This window comes from Belonocnema kinseyi, chromosome 3 (assembly GCF_010883055.1).
Source record: "Belonocnema kinseyi isolate 2016_QV_RU_SX_M_011 chromosome 3, B_treatae_v1, whole genome shotgun sequence".
NCBI classification, from domain to species: Eukaryota; Metazoa; Arthropoda; class Insecta; order Hymenoptera; family Cynipidae; genus Belonocnema; species Belonocnema kinseyi.
The window spans coordinates 15,562,858-15,569,009 of record NC_046659.1 but is presented as its reverse complement, the minus strand read 5'-3'; the positions used below and the strand labels follow the sequence as shown (position 1 = coordinate 15,569,009).

The following is a 6,152-nucleotide window of genomic DNA, read 5'->3' as shown; positions in this document are numbered from 1 at the left end:
AGAGGGAGCTCTTCTTAATATTTTGACACCAAAATCATGTCGATACACCTTACCGACTGCGAGTAAAGCCACCCACGCTTTAACTTGACAGACTGTACTGTACATTTAGGGAAAAAGATACATGAATGTAACGCTTACAATGCAGCTATAATGCTTGATGCTAGTTGTGTACAAGATTTACTTACCAAAGTATTATTTTGAGAATTTTGCTTTTGATACTGCTGCCGTCTGTGTTTCGTAAGAAACTCCATCTGAACTTGATTTTACTTCACTCAAAATAACTAACTCACTTTTAAAACTCCAAAATTGCAAAATAGACGCTTCGCGCTTGACTTGCTTCCTTCCCATTAGGCATCGTAGTCCAGGCGAATTAACTTATTTTAAGGCAAAAAAAATTGTTAACAGCACTTCGACAATTGGAAATGATAAAGTGGTTCAGAATAAACCTGAAAAAGAAAAATGCGTGAGCAGGGGTGTGGCAGGGTTGATTTGGGAGGGGTTAAAAGGGGTGAAAATGGTATTATTGCGATTTTCAGCGAAAGTTGACGTCAGAGAGAAAAGTGTTTGATCGAAACATATAGATTATAAAAAATCTACAACTTTTGTATCAGAAACTTTTTCACATAACCTCAAAATGTCTGAGAAAAAATCAAAAACACGTGTTTTCTTTTTTTTCGTTTTTTATTTTTCATTTACTCAAAAATAATTCTATTTAGACAAAACTCAACGAGAGTATACCTTTTTATGTCTTCAATATTAACCATTTTTTTAGACAGAAAAATCAATTGGTTTCCGAGATAATCATTTGTTCCTACCTGAAACACTTGTTTTAAATTAAATTTGTCCTTCAGAAAATCATCGTACAGAGTTCTTTGATGGATCAATTTTTTTGTTTTGCCATATATTTTCTGATGAAATAAAAAATATATATAGTCCCCATTAGAAAACATGCTCAAAAACGGAAAAAACTCGAAAAGTGACTTTTGCAACAATAAATCTTTCACTAAATGTTGATAATTTGTTTAAATTGTAAAATATCTTAAAGAACTGATTACTCCATTAAATTTGACGGAAAAAATACGAGAGAAACTGTGTTTTATTATTTGACCAGAAGCTTCATGATATTCCATTCGAGTCTCTCGCTGCCATTCTGAAGTACACCAGACTTCATGTAGCAAAACCAGTAGTGCCTCTTCTGTTTTATGGTAGCTCTTGATTTCTTCCCGGAGCAGGCACATTGTTGTGTAAGCATAATTTTGAAAGCTACGTGGTCAAATAATTTGCCGAAAGCATAAGATTTTAATGCAGATTGGGTTACAAGGTATGATCAATAAAATTATTTTTTGGATATTAAATATTTTAAATAAAGTATCAATATTATCGGTTTTTAACCTCAAAAACTAGAGAAGAGTGCGTTGTAATCTTCGCTATTGTGGATAATACATATGTTTTCGATAAACAATATGAAAATATGAGAAACAATATGAAATTAATATACATAAATTGTAAAATATCTATTTAAATGTTGCGTATAAAACAATAACAAAATTGAGTGCTTGTTTACTTCATTGCGTTACAGATTATCAGTATGGATGATCCTGCTTATATTATTTGTGATGTAAGTGGAGGAGATTTGAGAGCGATCGAAAAGAAAGCAATGAATAGGCTAATTGAATCCAGTAAAAAAAGAAGAGATCGAAAGTGTCGAAATTACATCAGCGTCTATTCACAAAGTATGTTCAGATACATATAACCGAGAAAGTGCGATAAAAATTCTGCAGTAGCGCATATTAAGAAAACTGTTGAAGGTAAAAACATCGTAAAAATGCGGTTAATTTCGCTTTTCAAACACTTTTTTTTGCGGTCACACTTGTGATGATATAAAACAAAACATAAGAATAGTACAAAAAAATCAAACTAGAGATAAAATCATTGATTCACTTAAAGAAAGACAAGCTTCTAATACATTCAATAAAAACGTAATGGCACGTTTAATTCAAAATAAGGATTTACTTGAGGTTCAAGCTCGCTACCATGTAAACTGTATGGCTAAGTTTTATGTAAAAAGACATTCTAATCAATTTGGACGTCCTATATCTGACAATACGAAAGACTTTGTACAACACACGATCGATTATATTGAAAAAAATAAAAGTGAAACTCAATTTTCTTTAAATGAGATTAAAAAAGAATTCACAGGTAATCTTCCTGAGTTGCAGAGTATCAAGTCAAATTTGATGAAACGCTACCCTGACGGCGAAATCGAATTTATACAGTTAAAAACAGATCTCATTATTCTTTTCAAACATAAAATTAGTAAGCAAGTTTAGAAAGAATGGTATAATGATCAACAACAAAATCCTGAACTAGAACGAATAAGCATTGTTAAAATGGCTGGTAATATTATCTTGGAGGACATTCGTAAGACTAATCACGATAAAAATAAGTACGTTCTTCCAAAATTTGATGAAGAAAATTTCTTTGTAAAAATTTCTGAGTCGTTTATTGACTTTCTTGACATTGTTCTCAAAACTCATAAAGATAAAAGTAAAAAAAATGATTTTAAGTGGAAAAAAAGAATAGCTACAATCGCTCATAGTATAATTACGTTAGCAAGGCCACGGTCATTTTTATCGCCAATTTTACTCGGTTTATCGTCGATGATGCACAAAAAATATGCATCGAGGGAATTAATAGATGCCTTGTCATATTTACGAGTATGTGCAAACTACGATGAAACTTTGCGCTTTGAAGCTTTAATTGTAAATGATCTTGATAATCATACTTGTGATCCCGAAAGTTTTATTCAGTACATATTTTACAACGCCGATCACAACACTTGCACTATCGATGGCAAAAATACGTTTCACGCCATGATAGGACTTAAAATCGTAACTCCCTCATCAAGTGTAACTTCCAAAAAAACTATCGCTAGAGTAACAAACAATCTATCTTCGAATGTAATTGGCAAGTTCGGATTCACTGAAACAAAACGCTTCGAAAAGAAAAGTGCGAAAGGACAAAAAAAACATTTATTCAGGACGTTTTTAATTATGATTTCACAAGACTAAAAATATCGATTGGAAGATATTACTTGGCTCTTTTCCAAATATTCAAATATGAAATTAAATGGCTACAGTGAATTCATGGATGATGTTCATTCAAATTATGGTTACAAGATACCGACATGTATTCCATTACCATTTGTCAATAATCCACCAAGCGACTACGATATAATTTTTACTGTTATAGTACAAGCAGCTGAAGAAAACAAACGAAACAACAATGGACAAATTTTCTTTGTAACATTTGATCAGCCTCCGTATCAAAAAGCCCGATATATTCTGTCATGCGTAGATCCAGAGCATGATCCATATGCTTTGTCAAAAATTAGGATAAGACTTGGTGGATTCCATACGTTAATGTAATTCCTTGAGACGACTGGATTCATAATGAACGGAAGCGGACTGAAAGAAGCTTTTTGTGTAATATACGCTGAGAATTCAGCTGAAAAAGCATTTGTAGGACATGCCTCTTCCAGAGCCATCAGAGCACATTTCCTTGTTCAAATTGCTTTGGCTACTATTATTTTCCAATCACTTGAATTAACAAAAGAAGAAAAGGGAATGTTTGATGCCCTATTGCTAAATTTTGGTGCAGAAAATTTCAAAGAAGAAATGAAAAGCGAAGAATATACACAAATCAGAGATAAATTTATGAAACAGATTGAAGAATTGTGAAAAAGTGGACCGACTGCACAACTTTGGATTCAATACCGGGATGTGTTGACGATAGTTAAAGATATCATAAAAGCAGAACGTTCGGGCAACTGAGATCTACACTTAAAATGTATTGAACGAATGATTCCACACTTTCATGCGAGCGGGCACAACAATTATGCGAAATCTGCTCACTTATATCTTCAGGATATGTTAACCTTAAAATATATAATGGACGTGTATCAATTTGAGCTATTTACGACGAATGGTTACTTTACAATTAGACGCTCTGAAAAGTTTAGTTGTGGAGTTTGGTCAGACATGACTATAGAGCAAGTTTTAATGGACCAATGAAGACTCAGGTTGGACTGACACACGGACGTGGAATGGGCAAAAGCGTTTTAACAAAATTCGTATTAACTATGATAATTCTAGTTGAAGTTTGCAACGAAATGGAAAATTTTTGCAATTTTTCTTATTCCACGTCTGAACAGCATGTTGATTCCAAAGTGTCTAGGATTACGAGAGATGTCGCAGATCTTGAAAAGTTATTGGAATTTTTCAACATGTATAATCCGTTTCCAGAGACATCAAATATTATGTAAATATTTTCTGGAATTGTTGGCAACGATTGTATTAACTGTCACAGAGCATACGAAGTAGGCATGAAATCAGTTACCTAAATCAATAATAGGCCAGGATTTTCAGAGTATTAAATTCACACGAAAAAACAAAGTTTTGTCTCTTCAAACTGTTGAATCAGCAGTCAAAATAAATTATGAGACTATTCCACTAAACTCATTATTATTGTTTCAACGTTTATGTGTGAATATCAATAGCAAAGATGACATGAAGGAATATTTAAAATTTTAACTTGCTCCATTCTCGTTATCACTTATTACGGAAAACGGCTTGCGAAAATACGTTAAATCGGAACTGTTCCATAACTTCACAAGCACTGAAGCTTTTCCAATCACTGAAAATATTGTGCATATTATTGACAGTAGATTTCTCTTGCACTAAGTTGTTTGACAAAAACTGAACGGTTGAGGCGAGAAAATTCTTCAAGTGTTCCTTCTTTTATTTTTGAACCACACACAAAATTCACATTTTCACAAGAGGAGTTTTGTTCAAATGATGAAAATATAAATAAATTAATAAAAGAATAATCAAAAACATTAATATTTGAAGGATATATAATAATTACATCGGCAGAAGACGCAGATTCATTAATTATTAACATAGCAATAGAAATCGCCGAGAAGTATAAGGCTATAAATGCAGCAACAGAAGTAGCCGAATGTAAAAAACTGTCGTTGTTGGCCAAGATTTACTGGCTGTGATACATCTGTTTTTTCAGGCAAAGGAAAAAAAACAGCATTTAATTCACTTATTAAAACTCCCGAGTTGGCGAAGATGGTAGGGCCTTTTTATCAGCGTGATGCAGATCCAAAAGTCATTTCTCGAAATGGTTTGAAATTTATTTCATCTATTCACAATTGCACAAATGATAAATTATCTCTAGACGATTTGAGATTTCAGCAGTACGAAGTATTGACTGAAAAGTCTACTTTTAAATTAGAAAAATTACCACCAACTGTTGGAGCAGCTACATAACACTCTTACAGAGTATACTTTCAACTTCAAACGTGGCTTGGAAACAAAATAACTGCAACCAAGTGAGACTGGAAAGAAGAAACTATCAATAATTTAAAAGTACTCAAGCCCCGTTATACAGAAGCCTCGGTCATACCTCAAGATTTATTGAAAACAATCTCTTGGAGCTGCGAAAAGAGTTGCGAAGGTAATAGATGTGGGTGTCGAAAGCATGGACTGCGATGTACAGATTTATGTACAAAATGTCATGGTTGGAAAGATTGCTCCAACTTTGACAAAATTTCGGAAGATTTCGATGAATACGAAGACATTTTATGTGAAATCGAGCAGCCCGGTCTTTGCTCCAATCCGGAAATTCAGTTATCCGAGGAATTTAGCGATATCGAAGAAACGTTTGAATATCAGGAAGAAACACAGTATACTGAAAATTCGTACCATGAATTCGTACCCTCAAAGAACTCTGTACGATGATCTTCTGAAGGACAAATTTAATTTGAAAAAAAGTGTTTCAGGCAGGAACAAATGATTATCTCGGAAACCAATTGAATTTTCTATATAAAAAATGTGTGAATAACAAGGACATAAAAAGGTATACTTTCATTGAGTTTTGTCAAAATCAAATTATTTTTACGAAAATGAAAAATAATAAACGAAGAAAAAGAAAGCACGGTTTTTCGAATTTTTCTCGGACATTTTGAGGTTATGTAAAAGAGTCACTGATACAAAAGATGTATATTTTTTTAGTATCTATATGTTTTCTATGGAACACTTTTCTCTCTGACATCAACTTTCGACGAAAATCACAATAATACCATT

The 6,152-nt window shown here is 32.9% G+C and overlaps 2 protein-coding genes across 18 annotated transcripts in view; one reads left to right on the top strand and one right to left on the bottom strand.

Annotated features, from left to right (window-relative positions):
• The window catches only part of LOC117170335 (furin-like protease 1), a 1,188,597-nt gene that overhangs the window by 405,271 nt on the left and 777,174 nt on the right, over positions 1–6,152 (top strand). The gene's annotated exons all lie outside the window — the stretch shown is intronic.
• LOC117170337 (dynein intermediate chain 2, axonemal-like) overlaps positions 1–6,152 on the bottom strand; it is a 59,383-nt gene that overhangs the window by 9,545 nt on the left and 43,686 nt on the right. The gene's annotated exons all lie outside the window — the stretch shown is intronic.